The sequence below is a fragment of the Coturnix japonica genome, chromosome 1 (assembly GCF_054131305.1).
Source record: "Coturnix japonica strain WE chromosome 1, WE-NBRP24, whole genome shotgun sequence".
In the NCBI taxonomy this organism is placed as follows: Eukaryota; Metazoa; Chordata; class Aves; order Galliformes; family Phasianidae; genus Coturnix; species Coturnix japonica.
In genome coordinates, this window is record NC_140663.1 from 24,751,054 (window position 1) to 24,768,520 (window position 17,467).

Genomic DNA, 17,467 nt, shown 5'->3' on the forward strand with positions numbered 1-17,467 from the left:
ACAGTGGAAGAATTTGAGCACGTATTGAATTACTATAATTTTTTCCAAGGCTTTGAATACTGGACTTCATATGAAGAAGTATTTAGGCTTGTGAATTTCATATATAAATCTAACTTGCTGTGAGTTTATGAGCAGCTACCCACAGTTTTCCCTGATTTCCCATTCCCTTCCCATGGGTAAAACTATAGTTTTCTATTTACTGTGAGGAGATGTTCCATTGACCACACATTCTTCAGCTAGATAGTGTAGTTGTGTCTATACTTAGCAGAAGAACGGGTTTATACCGATTGACAATGACTGTAACTATGCTTAGATGTCGAGCCTAGTGGGGAAACAGGTTAGCCCAAAAAGCAAGACTGATCTGTGGTTTCTTTTTTGTTCTGTGTTTCACTTTTAGTTTTGAGGGCTGCTCCAAAAGTAGTGCCTCCCCTTTTTTTTATACTGGCCCATGATGGTGGTATGGCAGCAGAGGCTGAACCTTCCCACTACATTCCATTACATTTTCTTGCCTTGTGACAGATGGCAGCAGAATGGTAAACTGACAAAAATGGCATCTGATGTTGAATTGAGCATGCAGCAAAGATATGTCATTTAATTCCTCCATGCAGAAAAAAATGGTACCCATTGACGTTCATTAATGCTTGATGAATGTTTATGGTGACCAAAGAATGGATGTGAGCACAACGTGACAGTGGATGGATTTTCTTATATTTTAGTTCCATAACCTCCTTTTAAGATATTTAATATTATGAAAGGTTTGAAAGCCTAAAATATTTTGGAAAAAAATATTCAGCAATGATTACACAACTGTTTACACTAAATATTAATGTCACTGGCTTTCAAAAGGAACTTGGCATAAACAGCTTTGAGATAGATTATTTCTTTCAGCTTTCATTGGGTTCTATCATTCGAAATTACATTTCATTCTCTACTTTCTTTTTACTAAGCCCGGTCTTTCAAACTTTGCTTAATAACTTCCATATTGCAGAATGTTGCTGTCAATTCCAATGTTAATATCCCCAAAAAGTTCCTTTATATTCTCCCAAAGGCTGTAACTCACAAATTTCTTGTCAAAATGTCCTTTGTAGTTCATTTTCTCAGTTGTCTTAGGAACACATTTTTTGTTTTTTGGAAATTATGTGAATTCTGTCAAGTGCAGGGAGAGTCATAAAAACATATTGAAATAACTCATCAGAATTAAAAAAAAAATAAAAATGCATTCACCTCTGTCTCACCTCTGTGCCAAGGAATATCATGAAACAGATCCTCCCTCATTACCAATACAAAGTGGAGGATGAAAGGATTAAGTGCAGCCCTACCGAAAAAGACCTGGGGGTACTGGTTGATGGGAAGCTGGACATGAGCCAGCAGTGTGCCTTCACAGCCCAGAAAGCCAACTGTATCCTGGGCTGTATCAAAAGAAACATGGCCAGCAGGGAGAGGGAGGTGATCTTGCCCCTCTGCTCTGTGCTGATGGAGCCTCACTAGGGCTGCTGTGTCCAGATGTTGAGTCCTTCGTACAGGAAAGACAGACCTGTTGGAGTGTATCCAGAGAAAAGCCACAACAATGATCCACAGAATGGAACACCTCTCCTATGAGAGCAGGCTGAGAGAGCTTGGGCTTTTCAGTATGGAGGAGGCTCTGAGGTGACCTGATAGCAGCCTTTCAGTATGTAAAGGGGAGCTACATGAAAGAAGGGGACAGACACTTTAGCAGGGTCTGTGGTGACCAAATAAGAAAAATTGGTTTCAAGCTCAAAGAGAGTAAAATTAGGTTAGATATAAGGAAAAAATCTTAAACAGTGATGGTGGTGAGGCACTGGAACAGTTTGCCTAGTGATGTGTTTGATGTTCTGTCCCAATAGACTTTCAAGGTGAGGCTGGATAAGGCCATGGGAAACCTGATCTAGATGTTGTGTCCCTGTTCATTGCAGGAAAGTTGGACTAGATGTCCCTCAGTGCTCCCTTCCAAGTCTTATTTTTATGATTCTATGATTCTATTAGGGCTAGCCAGTAAACATTTTCTTTGAGGACTCTTGGGCTGTTTTCCTGGCTTGTACTGAAGGATTATTCTATTGGAGATTTTTTTTGCACAGCAAGAAAATATACTCTGGTAGTTGATTAAGTAAAGCTGTCTTTTAGAAGTGTTTTTCCCGAACTATGAATGTTAATAATGGGAGATTCTCCAAGCTTATTTCTCCAGCTGTCATATTTGTCTTTCTTCTCTTTAGTATCCTAGGCAGTGCCCCCTCTGAATAAAAGGTGAGTTTGTCTTTAGAAAACAGTTATTACTTGTACATTTATCTATTCATCATAAGTCTTTAGTAAGATCCCTAGAGCAGTTATATTTTTTCTACTTCCCGGAAACTGTTGAGGAAGATGTGTTATGACTATGTTTGTTTTGCCAATGTCTGTATCTAATGCTTTTTTTTTCTACTGTAAATGATATTTACATGGCATAAGTAATGTTAACTTGGTTCTCCTAAATCAAAATAAAATTTTCTAGCTTGCAAAGCATTTCTATATCTAAAATGTTGTGGGAAAAGAAAAAAAGGAATTTATTAGTGTGCAATAAAGAAAGCTTGGCTTTCATAAATTAGACTAAACCTCAACGTGAAAGATGCTTGTGTGGTATTAAATTCAGAACATCATTTCAGGCTTTGAGTTAGGAGAAAGTCATCACTTTCAACTCCCTAGGATCTTTATTGCTGTTTTTGTAGTATTAATCCATCGTCATGTCAGTATTCATGTTTTATGAGGGCTGCTCTGAAAGTAATGCTTGCTGCGTTATGATGTTGGCCCACGATGTTGGAGGAGTATATTGGTGGTATGGCAGTAGAGGCTGAACCTTCCCACCAGTATTGTGTTACATTTTGTTGCTGTGCAACAGGTGGCAGCAGAGGAGCAGTCTGACAAAATGATCTGTGATATAGAAGTATGTATGAAGCAAAGATGTGTAATTTCCTCCATGAGGAAAAATTGACACCCATTGACATTCATTAATGCTTGTTGAATGCTTATGGAGACCAAAGAGGGGATGTGAGCTCAATCAAATAGTGTTGTTATGCTCTTTATATCTGGCATATTTTCCATGGCAATCAATGGAAGGCATTACTTTTAGACTAACATACATAGATGCTGTGTTTAAATGGAAGGAATATTTCAAAAATCACATCAGTCAGCTGCAATGAAACTTCACATCAGATCAGTGTGAAACTAGAAATTTTAAATGCTGTTACATAAGAAAAAATGTTTGTTCTAAGTTCACTCAAAATTTTAAACAATAACCAAGTTTTCTATAGTTTGTATCCTTCCTGAAGGCGGACTCTAAAATTTTAGTGACTTAATTTCTATTTTGAACTTTCATGCTATTGTGCTTAGAAGCTAAGCACAAAGATAGTTTTTTGAAACTTGCTACTCATCTTTATCATGTAGCCTAATATCTGATTGATGTTTGCCAAGGCTGTTTGAAGGCTTTTTCTGCTTTAAACTTTTCACATTAAACTGTACTATGACTTATTCTGAAAATGCATGCTATAATTTGATACACCTTCATGCAGTTCTTAAGGAATTAATTCTTCTTTTAAAGAGGCCAAGCTAGAAAAAGTAGTTTCTTTTCCTGCTCTCAGCCAGCCTCCACCGATTCAAATCACATTTGTTCTCAAGGGCAGCATTGTGAAGGGTAAGAGAAAAGAAGGAGACTTGAAGGAGAAAAGAAGGAAACTTTTGGCTTGGGATACTAGCTCTGGGTTGTAATTTCTAGAGTCCTGCTATTATAAATAAATAGGTGACATTATTTTTGTAAAGTTCAGGTGCACTTCTTCAGAAGCAATCTTCGTAATAGAAAGTTTACCTATTCCAGCTTCATAACCATTTTCACTTGTCAAAAGTAAACAAAACAATAAACAATCAAAAAACCTGAGCAGATTAGAGTGTTATAGGGCCTACTTGGCCCGTAAACGTACTGAAAATAAAAACTTCTTTGAAAAGGAACTCTGTTCAACTGTACTATTATTGAAATCCATACAAGATTCATCAGAACCTTACATGAGGTTTTAAACAAACTTTGCTAACACCTTGTGAAACTTTCCTGACCTTTTGATGCCTGGCATTTCAGTATCCTGAAGCATGGTTTCTCAACATGATCACCCAGAAGTGGCTTTTTCTTCATTTCCATCATCTAGACTTGGGCATTGCTGCCAGCTTAAGCATATTTTGTCTACAGGAGCCCTGGAGTTCTTTTAGAGAACTTGATGTACAAGTAGCAATCAGTCACAGAACTTTTGAATAGGGTAGTTGTAGTCCAGGAACCAACCAAATTTTTGAAAGCTTTTGAATATTTCTTCTACTTAATTGACCATATCCATCTGGAGGGAGTACATTAAAGGCAGCAGAACATTTGCTCCATGTTGAAGAGCATTGTACCTTTCATATCTGCAGTATGAAGCTTAGTTGACAGGCTTAATTGTTCCCAGATCCAGCATTCCTCATTAGTTTGCATTCAGTGCTTTGTCTTTTATGGATGGTAGATTATTTGACATGACTTGGTATTGCACAAATTGTTATTTCCAAGCTGCTGCTGAGAGACTACAAATGATTTTTATTGTCTTATACTCACAAGTTTATACTTTCACATTCTTCTACTCAATCCTAATGAACCTTGCTTAAAAAGGAAAATTTAAGCATGATTATTTATTCACTGCAATTTCACACACATTATTTTATAAGGGAGTGTCTTGAGAACTTGCACAGAGAAGATGCCAGGGAGCGTGAAAATGTTCATTGATTACAGTAACAGTTTGGTCACAGATGATGCAGTTCTCCCATATTCTAACATATTCTAAAATGTTCTGCTGTTAAGCCATGTAAATTTCAGCATTCTTGGAATGATACTATTCCTTTCTGTGACCTCCACAGGAACAACTACGTATCTTTGTGGTATAGTAATAGCAATTATTATTTAATTAAATAGTTATTATGCTGTCACAATAACTTACGATAAAAACTTAAGCTTGCTTCAAGTAGTGTCTATGTTCATATTACCCATAGAAATAATACATTCAGAATTTCTTCTTTTTTGTGTATGTGTGAGGTTTTTTTCTACATTTACCTAATATCTTGAGATAGTATTTCCTGGCTTGATGGAGCAAGAAGAGGTGACACTATGTGGACATGGCTTTTATAAGCAGAACACTTTGGCATGCTATTTGTTTTTAATATTTCCTGAACATCTTGCTCTGGTTTTTATACAACTTACTGAGTTATCATCACTGGCTTTGCTCTGTCTTTTGATGCACGTTTGCTCTGCAGGCATACTTGATTTCATTTGTGCTTCCCTTAGTTTTATATATATTAAGTACTTGTGAAGCTATCTTGAAATATATATAATGGCTACAGATTTCTGGATTTTTTTGTTTGTTTGTTGTGTTTTGTTTCTGTCTGTTTGTTTCCTCTGTTGTCTGTGCCAAACTCTTTGAAAATGTGTTTGAAGCTTCTTAGTCAGTTCCTGTCTCTGAGTCTACCTTTCAGGAACAAGAGTATTGGTTAAACAGAGAGGAAATCCCATCCCCTCTTTAAAAATTAGGTCATTTCAGTGCCGGGCTGTGATTTTAAGAGGTTGGAGAGTTTTCTGATGTCTGAATTGTTGTGTACTTCACACTGTTCAGAATAGATATTCAATGAATTAGTGGCCTAGAAGCATGAATTTTGGCTTTCACCATGCACATAGTTTTATGTACCTATGAAATATTTGCTTCTATTATGTCAGCTCCTATGTTCGGGGCCTTCTTGTATCCAGAGCTCATCCTGCTTCTACAAGCTGGCAGTAGGTGACTGCCTTAAGAACTGGATTCTAAATTTTACAATAACTATTGTTATACTGGATGGAGGAATTTCACAGCTGAGTATTTTTGGATTGCTTGTGGCCTTCCAGAGAGATTCAGAGCAACTGCAGCTCATGGTTAATGTTTGTCTTCTCTGCTACAACTGCAGTCTGAAACACATTTGTGTAGTGATCTGCATGGTGCTGACTGCTTGTAGTACTTTGCATTACATCACTGTAAGCTGAGTTAGAGAATTCAGCACTGGTCTTTTCCAGATAATTTTTAATATGACAGATACACAGACCGAAGAAAAACAATTTCCACTCCCACAAGTAAGTTATTAAATTTCATTTATTTCTTCTGCATTTAGTCATTCATTTACTCTAGGTGCCCATTTAAATATACCAGGTCTCCTTAGTTCCAGCTTGTCAGTTCACAGAAAGTTACTAAAACATACTTAATAGTCACTGTAGTTTGTTGTTGTGGTTCTGGACTGCCTCTTCCCTGACCTCCATTACCATTGCAAAAAGCGTCATCAACAATTTTGGTGCCTAGGAGATACTTAAAATCTGATTGCAAATGTCACATTTTTGGCTGCAATTTTCTCTTACTCTACCAGAACACATTCTTGGAATATGAAGACTCTAAGCATTTGCTCTGAATAGGTCTGTCTTCCTTGGTTATTGCTAGTGAGGAGCTGAAAGTACTTTGCAGCTAGACTCCAATTCACCTTTGATCTAATAGAGAAGTTATAGTTGAATAGCTGGCAGTCTTCTGCAATGTATATCATGGGGAATTTTAGATTTTCTTAACACTTTTCAGACATTCACTTCTTTGAAAACCTCTACGTCTCCAGCCATAAAAAATACTACTTTTTTTTCATCTTTCAGACCAGTGGTAAATAAATCCAGCTGCACACTGTCCAAATCCAGCTGGCAAACTTTCGGTATTGGTTTGGAGATGGATTCACTGGTAATGCCAGGGGAGAGGAGAGAGAATCTTTGCCATGATATTTAATCTGCACTCAAAGACTGCATGGATTGCTTTCAGCCTGGGGTAGACACGGTTTTGAATCTCATTTAACCAAATGGCAAAAGTCAAAAGCAGGAAAGCTGGATGTAACATTTTTAGAGAATTCTCATCTTTCTTATCTTCTTCCTTTCTGGGATTGTTCAGCTGGGAGAAGAGGTGGATCCAGGGGAGTCTTATTAATGTGCATAAATACCTGAAGGTAGGATGCAGTGAAGATTGAGCCATGATGTTTGCAGTAGTGCTCAGTGCCATTAAAAGAAGAAATGGACACGAAATGGAGCACATTTCAGGATGAGCTGAAGTATTTCTTCTACAATACAAGGGGCTTTGCTCTTGTTACTGGGTGCTTCATCTAACCTTTCTCAGTGGAAACATTTTTTTATAGCTAAATATGAAAATAAAACAGGGTCGACTTCCCAGTGCTCAGAGTGGAACAGTCAGATGTATCGACTTCTAGACATGCAATAAATAAGAAAATTATTAATTTCTCACATATAAGTTCTTATCTGATGAAGCTCTAGCAGTGATTGTGGGTAGATATGAATGAATGAATGAAACTTGCTGAACCCATTTTCCTCTAAAAGTACACTTGGTGCACTTAGTAAAAGGAAAATAATCAGAAATATCTTATGATAATGTGGTATCATGAGATCTCATTCTACCACTTATAAACTTATGTTGTGACTTCTTTGCAATGCTTCAAACTAAGCATACTTTAGTATCACTTTTAATACCTGTTATGATCTTCTGTACTTTGTTCATCTTGGCCTAATGTATGAATACTTGTAATGAAAAGTAAACCTCTAGAAACATAAAATGAATAAATTAATATTCAATTTAAAAATGTAATTAATTTTTAAAAGTCAAAGTTTATATAACTGTACAATGCATTAAAACTGACTCCTCAATATTTTCAGTATTTTAAGTAAAATTTTGTGATGTAAAAAATATTTTAAAGTCGTTTAATAGCCGTTTCTATCCAAACCAACAATTTGTTAAAATAGTTTTTGTAGTTTTTTTTTTTCCTTTTTTTTTTTTTTTCTTTTTTATTCCATTTTGGAAGAAGAAATTGATTCGATATAAGAGACTTTTTTATCAAACAAAATTTTGGCTGCCATACAATTTAAACTTGAGAGGACAGAACTTCAGGTCTTGGTTTTCTTCAGTTCCTGGAGTTCCAGAGACCTTTTGGGTGAAACCTTTAAAAAGTTCATCATGTACTACTGTCAAATTTGAAGAATTGTATACAGTTTTTTTTCCACTTTTCCATGTATTCTGAACAGATATACTAAGACATACTGAAGTCTGTTTTGTGTTTCTAGACTCTATGGAACATTTTTCTTTGAATTGTTGCTTGATCACTGACAAAACTTGAAAAGTAAGAATGGGAGTGGAGCATTTCTCATGTGACATAAACTTGTGCATGATGGCTCTCTTTGACCGGCTTTAAGACTTTGACAAGCTTACAAATTCTAAGATTACCCTAGTTTCCTCATGAAACTGACATGGAGAAGAAAAAGTATTAGAAATAAATAAAGAGGATATTTTCTCTAATGGAACAGGTACTCAGAGCAGGAGAGCAATAGTCTCAACTGGCATCTAGACTAATAATGTGATATATCTAATGAGTTTATGTGCTACATTTTGGGATCTTTTTCCCCTTAAAGACTCCAGGTTTTATTTCATGGAGTATGTACAGCTTTATACCACTACTGTAATATGACTCCAGGGTCATTATCTAAGCTGTGAAGAGGAAGCACAGTCTGAGTCTGTTACAATTCATCTTTACACTGATTTTTGTCTTGATAATCTCTTCAGAATAGATTTCCTTAATGGAGTTTTCCTAGGCAATGTTTAGAAACATGTCTGCTATATGCTTCCATCTAATAAGTCTATGTCAAGTATTTGACTTCCTTTACAATAAGTAAGTTTAGAAAATTGAGATTTTTAAATCTAAGCTTCTCAACAGTGGTCATGTTGAGTGAAATCCATTAGGTGGAAATCACAAGGAAAATGATGTGACCCAAGCTGATGTATTTTTAGAGTGTAAGGACATAAAATCATCTCCTTGTCAGGAGTTACATATTCCATAATCACTGAGGCTGTGACTTTAAGTTAGGCCTTCTCTTCTCAGAAAAATCATTACCATCAGGCTATGAAATCATTACATCATTATTTCTCCTAGTATTTTAATATATAAATGTCTGTATTTTCCTTGCAAAGGAAGAGTTAAATATCAGAAAGGACAGACAGGATGCCTGTAGGCCACATCTTTACTTTTCAAGTCCTTCCTTGGAGTAAGGTTTCAAATTTTTTTTCATAGGTGTGATTTGGACACATTCCATATGAACACCATTGTCTTTAAACTCAAGAATTAAGTAAGAATGGAGCTTCATAAGAATCACTGCCAACTCTCACTTTTCCAGCTATGTGGTCTCGTCATTTTTGCCAGACTATGAGAGGAGATGACATGAATAAATGAACATCTTTGTTATCCAGACCATGGTTAAGCAGAAGACAAGTACAGGCCAGGTCAGTGCTGTCAGGATGATACTGTAAGGTTCAGCTGAAAGACATAAAAATGACTGTGTGAATTTTCCACTGAATGGGTATTTGTCTTCAAAAGTTGGCAGGGAGTTTGAGAATGCCAGTGAGTCCAAAAGTCAGTGATGTGATTATAGCTTTCCATTATGTGGCTTGTTCAGTAAGAACACAGAAATAATACCTAAGTCTGTGATTTATGTGACAATCCCTCAGCATTTATTTCTTTCTGAACTGATTGAAGGAATGAAAGGAACAAACTGAAGATTACAATTTCTTTGCAAGTATATCACTGTTTGTAGTATTAAAGTACTATTTGCCTCTTTGCAGTGTTTTAGGAAAATAAATGTATATACTATGGGAGCACAGATTTAAAATTAACATCTTGGGAGAAATTCTAATGTTGCTTAATGAAGATCTCCCATTAAGACATTAAATGATTAATCTCATTTTTTGCATTCTATGAGCCTTTCTATGTCAGAGAATTTTAGGAAACATGATTAATGCTACTTACACTACAGTTGGGACTCACTCTAGAAGGCATATTTTCTACTTTATTAAATTTCAAGTTAGATAAAATTTTTTAATGAAATGATATTATCATACTTTTAGATTGCCAGTGTCTTGGTTACTAGGATTGCTTCTGAGACAATGTGTAACATCTCATATAAATTAAGGTTAAAGACTCATATCCTGATGATAGATGTTTGTCAAGGTTCCACCTAAATGCTGCATTTGTATTTTTTTGGAAAATAAATACAACAAAACAAACAAAACAAACAAAAATAGAAGCATCCCAAAATTCTCACAAAAAGAAAACAATGAGATGATGATATCTTTGATTCCATCTATTATTTTTATTTGGAAAAGCATTTTTAGTGTCATTCCTTTGTATGTGTGCAGTGTTCAAGTAACAGTTTTCTACTATCCTGCTTTTAGTCAATTTAGAGAGTGTTTAAAAATTTATATGTAACTGAGCACATCATATTGTGAAGGTTTATAGCACAAACTTAAATTATTGTTGCTGGATTTTAAATAAGATACTAAAAAACTCAAATATTTAAATAAGTTTCTTTTTCCTTCAGAAATCCCAAGCCATTTACTTCTCTTACTTTGCACGACTGCTGAATACTTATTAGTATTCATTATTGTTATTGTCTTTTCTACTTGTGTTTTGCTATTAACCAAAAGCTTAATTACATTTCAGCTATGGTTTGCCAAAATTTGAAAAATAATTTGGTTGAAAATTATTAATGCTATAAACAAAAGTGATAGCATAATGAGAAAAAAGAATGATATGAGACTATGCCATTATTTAGTAGGAACTGTTATAGTATCTACTTGAAACTTGGCCCTTAGATGAGCTAAATTCTAGCACCTAGTCTTTTGAATTGCTCCTACACCTCAGAAAATGAAAGAAAACAAAAGTTTTTTAGTAATTAAAATTTTGAATTTAAAAAAATGCAGGATCAATGATTAAAAAAAAAATAAATTATTTGAATTGTCAAACATTCTTCTTTTTTCTTTTTTGCAATCATTGAATGCATTTTCAGGTACATTCCAGAAAAAAAATGTGTCATGGCTTCACATGAGTACATCTCTACTAAGTCACATTTAAATTTTGTCTTAAAGTTTTTCTGACAAAGGAATGAGTCAAGAGATTTGGTTATCCCAGGGACCCATCTTCCATTCTATAATAGAGCATGACACCTGAGCACATGTGGGAACTATAACATGTGATGACATTTTAAAGATAACTTCCATCACTAGATATAACTGCATGCAAGAATCTACAAATTAAACTTACTGTAGTGAGCATTTTAAATTGTTCTGCTGAAGAAAAACTGGAATTTGGAAACAACTATATTTTCAAGGAATTTTTTTTTCTTTTTTTTTTAGCTCAGATTTTATTCTTTTTAAGTACAATTAAATTGTAATACTTATTAATCTGTTACTGAACTAGGATGAGAACAAATATTTTTATACATAAGTTAAAATCTCAATCCCTTAATTAACACTAAGAGATGTTTTCATTTACTGATACAGAAAAAGTCTCGAAGTAGAAGAAGATAGCTGAAGGACTATGTGGGACTATAGTTTTTTCTGTCCAGTAATGACCTGAGATTTAATGGACAGATGAAAATTCAATCTTGTCCATTAGTGAAAATATAAGATACAAGGGAGGGAGAAATTGTCCAGTATTTCTCTGTAGATGTTAGTTAGCATTCTGGCAGCTGACAGAATAGAGTATGTCAGATTTACAGAAAATGAAGCACTGTCAAAGGCTATCAAAGTATAGCACTAGAAGTCAAGAAGAAACCATTTTCCTACTCATTATCAGAATTCAGTGTTTGACATGTAACATACATCAGCTTACATCAATGAAAATTCCATGTAAAATCAACCTTTCTTGTTACTATTAAAAAGAATTATCTAATATTTCTTTGTAGGTATTAATTTTCATTTTGGCAGCTGGTATTCAGTGTAAAGTTTGGTGTTCTTTCTTTAGATATGACTTTGACATTTATTCTTAGCAAGGTAAATAGTGTTCTAATGTCTTTCATTTTAAGAGTATCCTTACAAAAAGATGAAGCAGACATAGAAAAGATCTGACCTTTCCAAAAAGATTTTCAGCTACTTGTTGCTCTATTAAACTGTTTTTCACTATTCAAAAGATGAATTTCAAGAGCTAATTATCACATCTGCTTTCAAAGCAGAGTTCACTGAATGCTTTCAAAACCTTTTCACAAACATTTCTGAAGCTTATCAAGATAAGGTAGGGTACATATGACAAAGGACACTGATATATACACACATCCAAATTTACATGTCAGCTTTCCTACACATTTACTTCCAGATAATTTGTATTGTAGAAAGTTTTTGAAAAAAGACTGCTTTGAGGATAATTTCATCAACAGTGTATCTTTTTTCTTAATGTAAAAGTATTCAGTTTATTTATTTATTTATTTTCAGTTAGAACTTGTATTTTGCTGTTTCCGTGAAGTAGTCCCGGTTTTCAAACCTGCATATTTCTGTCTGTTCATATGTTTCCTTTACAGGTACTCTCTGGATGGTCTTGTGTTGGGCACCATTCTTCATCAAGTCTAATTTCACTAACAGAGGTGAACAGCATACATATTATTAATACATATTATTAAGTAGTAATTACATCTTACTGTTGTTATATAATTGTTGAATCCTTTTGACAAAGCCTTATACTTGTTTTAAAATGCATTTATCACTGATAATTGATGTTTAATTATCTATGGAAAATAGAATAGAACATTAAGCATTTAAGGGTTTTTGAAAATATAAATTGTAAATACTGGCTCAAGATAGTACTTGGTGGCCTATTTTAGCTTTCCACTTCCGTAAGAAGGATTCTGTGAATCAATCACAAAAATGCTAGCTTCTGGGAAATGCACTTTTTTTTAGTCCCCTTGTCTATGCAAGTTCTCTAGGCTCCTGTTGTCAATACTGAAAGATGTCCTGAGGTGTTTAACCTCAGGAAACTTCTGTGTTTAAAGTGAATATTGAGAGTTAGATTAATCTTCTCTATAGACACCTTCAGTATAGATTTTTCCGCCTGGATTTAGTTAGTGTAAAGACAACATTTTATGTCAATAGAGAGTAGTAGCCTTTGTTTCCATAAAGAGTAATTGATGGTGATTTGCTATTTCAAGTACTCATTCAGAAATTTACATCTGCTAAATCATTCTTATGCCTACAATGTATTGAATTCTCCATGTATGTATATTTGTGGCAGTCTAGTTTTCCTGGCATCTGAGTTTTGATATTGGTGAATATGTAACTGAAGATGTTGATTTGCTCTCCTTTCCTCATGGGAGTCCCACAGCATGAAGTTTGCACACTTAGCTCTGGAACTGGTGTTCATCTGAGCTAGTGAGTCTAAGTTTCATTTTGATGAATTAATGTAAGTAGGCATACAGATAATTGGACTGCTCTATTTTCCAGTGAGATATTAAGATAAGATAAAGCAAGTCTTAAAGTACTTATTTATCCCTGGTGAGTTTAAAGTGAGTCTGGACACTTAGTACAGACCATGACCTGATAGGAATAATACTACAATTATGGTTCAGTAGCTTTAATTTATTTTAGGATTTCGATACTGTTTTCAAACTACAGCCTCTTCATCTTAGTGTGCCAGCAGTTGGGTGTTGGATTTTATTCATGCTTGTATATTGAAATGTAAAGAGCACTTCAGATTTCTAGAAATTCTCAGCTTAGGGGATAAGACCTTAGAAAATAAATCTTACTACTACATAGAGAATTCAGACCAAAGCAATATTTTCTTGTATACAAAAGTAAACTTACTGCATACAAATAGCTCAAAATCTGTGTGAAGTATGTAAAGCAAAATAACTCATCTTTGTCCTGTACAGGCCAAATTGATGCAGTAAAATACATCTTTTTAAGGTTTTATTATTACTCCTTATTAGTTTGCCTTGTAACCATTAAACGTATTTTTAGAAATGACAGCTTAAAATTCTGTCCACATATCTAAGTTCTAAGAATAATGTTTTCTAAAAATATAGTTGATATAGCTGATACATTATTTGTTCTGCATTTTTTTGGGTGATATTCAGAAAGACAAAAAGTGTTACTCATAATGCATCTTTTACTGGAAAATGTGTGCTTACTAACTTAGCTTCAAACACTGTTAAAAGAAAATTTGCAGATGGAGCAAAAGGGCAAAAGGGTGACATCTGGCACAGCAGACTTTCTAAGATGATTTTGGCACACAGCCTGCATTAAACAGCAGATGCTGAGAAAAAGAAAAAAAACAAAAAACTCTGAATCAAAAGTAAAGTTAATACAATGAAAATTCTATTTTGAATCTTGAGCAATTGCAAAATCTGTCCAAGCTAGTCAAAATTCTTCAGTTTATTGCCTGTCATGTCATCCACTGGATCATTCTTCGAGCTTTAAATGACCCAAAAAAAGGGTCTGAGGTGTGACATTTTGTCATTCTGATTACATCTACCCCTGCAGCGCTTTCTAATCGCTATACACTTGATTTCACCTTTTCTGTTTTCACCTGAGTGAATGATATACAAAAACATCCTCATCATTACCAGACCTCATGCACTAAATTTTTCAGAATGGCTGAAAGATGAAATGTGTGACATGCTGTTTGAAGTGTTGCCAAATGCATTTTAGATTTTAAACAAACAGTGCCATGGAAACTATGATATGTATGTCCTTGGAGGAAACAAGTACTTGCATTTCATCCACACAGGCAAAGAAACAGTAATTGTAGATGTCAGAATTTTTAAACCTACATAGAGGCAGGGCCAAATTTAGAAAGAAAATTTGAGTCAAAAACAAGAATTACTGACCTCATTTTCTTTTTTTCTTTCACTGAGTTTGTTAATGTACGTTTTCACATATCCCGTGTCACCCTAAGGAGGAGTGGAAAGGTGAAATTAAATTTTGGCTGATCATTGTCTCATTGTTTTATATATTTGAGGAACTAATTCTGAGGATCTCTGCGTTACTGATTCTTTCTGTCTAGACTCTTCTGTGTATCTGAGAAGCTTTGCTGCCTTTAGAAGCACACACTTATTTAAGAGATACTCCCATGGTTTTTGAGTTGCTGATTGGAAGTAGTGCTGCTAAAAAGCTTTGAGCAACATGTGTTTATGTGTGTAAGTTCTAGCCTGAAATCACAGTGCTGCCTTCTTTTTGAGCCCTCTGTTTCTGTTAGTTTAAGTGTATATGGGAATGGAAAATTCTACCTAGTATTATATGATCAACTTAATCATTTTACATCAACATTTTTGATTATATTATTTTGAGTATGTTTTGAGTAATATTTGGATCTTTACTTCCTTGATTTTGCTCATCTTAGAGCAGTACTAACTTATAAATGTGTCTGTTTTAAGGCCGTGGATTTCTGTTATTGTTTTTCTTGTGAATTTTGATTGAATGCTTACTTCACTATTTGGGTTCCAATAATTTGATAGAAAAAAAAAGAAAAAGAAAAAAAAAAAGAAAAAAAAAAAGAAAAAAAAGATTTTTCTCTATCTTTTCAATCAATTTTGGCTGATTGATCACTTGTAGAGTGAGTGATTGTTCTATGGTGCCAGTTAGTCTAATAATTTGATCCAGACAATTCAATTGAAGACTAAGTATATATTTCATGGAAAGTTGCTGCCAAGAACAGCAAAAATGGTGCCTTAGGTATTTAGAAAGAAGGAAAATAAGAGCTGAGAGAACTGCAGTAGTTTACAGGAAAGAATACAGGGACATAAATGAAAAAATTATGTAAGCTCTAGGAGGAAAACTAAAAAGAAATGAGGAAGTAGCAGTTAACACAGTGTGACTGACAGATATAATGTTTCATCGAGAAAGGGGTTTGAGTGTGACTGTAACATACACACTTAGGCTGAATCTAACACTTTCAGTCATTTGCTTGGTTCATTTTCATGGCTTTCACTTAAAATAAGTTTTATTTTTGTAGTTCATAAATAACCTAAGCCTGAAGTGGTAAAAGGCATCTTCCTGAATATAAAAACAACGTCTGCCAGAGTGATGAGTAGCAGGTTCCAGAGGCAAGGCCATTACTCTAGTGTTGGGAACTTCTGCCCGGCTGCATCGAGGAAGTTTTTTACTTTACATTTACCTGTCAAAGACTGTTTCATTTTTAAGTGTAAGAAAAACCTCACTTTCCAAACTGAGCTGACTGTATCTTGCTAATAATCTCTTAGTTTGTGCTAAAGTTGGATATTGGACTGAAACATGTAGAAGCTTGATTGCAGACTGTAAATAATGAGATGTAACTTAATGAACTTTGGAAGTTGTTTTCTTTTTTCTTGTTGTTATTCTCATCTAATTAAGGTAATTGTTCTTAATTGAAAAGGCATGATTGGTTTAATTGGATCTGAAGATGCAACAAGAAAATCACTAATGATGAAGATGGAATTTATTTGATGGCAGCTACTCCAAACAAAAGTGTGGTCTGAGCATTGTGGATCTTTTTAGAGAGAAACATTTGAGAAAGCAGGTCTGTTTTTTTTATAAATCCCACTAGCTGTGAAGAGGCACAAGAGCGTTGTACTTAAATTAAGTAGAAATAGTGGCAATTTGATACATCTCTCTAATTGCGTTGCAAGCTGCTTTGGTTTGCTAGAGATAGGGGGGATGGAAATTTTACAGTTCTTAGGGAGCTGGAGCTGTACTGATCATTGAGCTCCAGAAAGATCATTAGAGCATATTGTGCAAAAGTTTAGACCACATTAAAATTCACTGAAATTTTAGATAACATGGTCTTTCTTGATTTGTTCAGTTCCCTTTTTAATAAATTTATATCTAAAGAACTGAGGAATTAAAATTTACTGGTGATATCCCACAAGGAATTAGACAATAGGGCCTCATTATTTGGTGCCCACAGAAACAAAGTCCAATCTTCCCTCACGGGGGTCACGAATCAAGGCTTTGAAACCTTTGTAGAGGAGCAGTTACTTAGTGTAATTATTATTCTGACTACTTCAATGGGAGTCATATTGTGAGATAAACATTTTAGTTGCTTGACACTGAAAGTGACTTTTCTGAAGAATCAGTTTTGTGATTAATGTTCTGTAGTTTGTTTTAGAGAGATAAAAGATATTTCTTAGAAAAACATAGTAAAAATGCATCACATAAGTCACTGTCCACTCTAAATAATATTACAAACTGGGTCTGGTTTGTACAAACTTTTGCAGAAACGTGAGGAAGATTGAGTCTAATCCTCAAAAATTATATTCATAAACTTCGTTTTTATGAGATGTCAATAAGGATTATTTTCTTCTTTTTCTGGAAGCTGTCTTTGTTCTCTGTAGACCAAACTGGACCAAAAAGTTACATAAAAACATCATGGTATAAATGTAACAATTTTACACTTTCAGGGGATACTGTGGTCAGAATTAAAAGTATATACTAGAAATAAAGAGGAATACTGTCCAGTTTAATTGGAAGAAAGATAGTTTAAACTACTTAGAGAAATGATAAAGGCATAGGTGGATCACTGCCACAAAAAAACGATGCAGTTTCTCTAGCTCAGTGTAGTAATA

At 34.5% G+C, this 17,467-nt stretch overlaps 1 long non-coding RNA gene across 1 annotated transcript; it reads left to right on the plus strand.

Moving 5' to 3' along the window:
* Positions 1-7,459: 7,459 nt before the first annotated feature.
* LOC146762328 (uncharacterized) lies at positions 7,460-16,418 on the plus strand. Its single transcript, XR_014941093.1, has 3 exons — positions 7,460-9,386; positions 12,455-12,517; positions 16,279-16,418. It is a non-coding gene; the product is annotated as an uncharacterized LOC146762328 (long non-coding RNA).
* Positions 16,419-17,467: the final 1,049 nt, after the last annotated feature.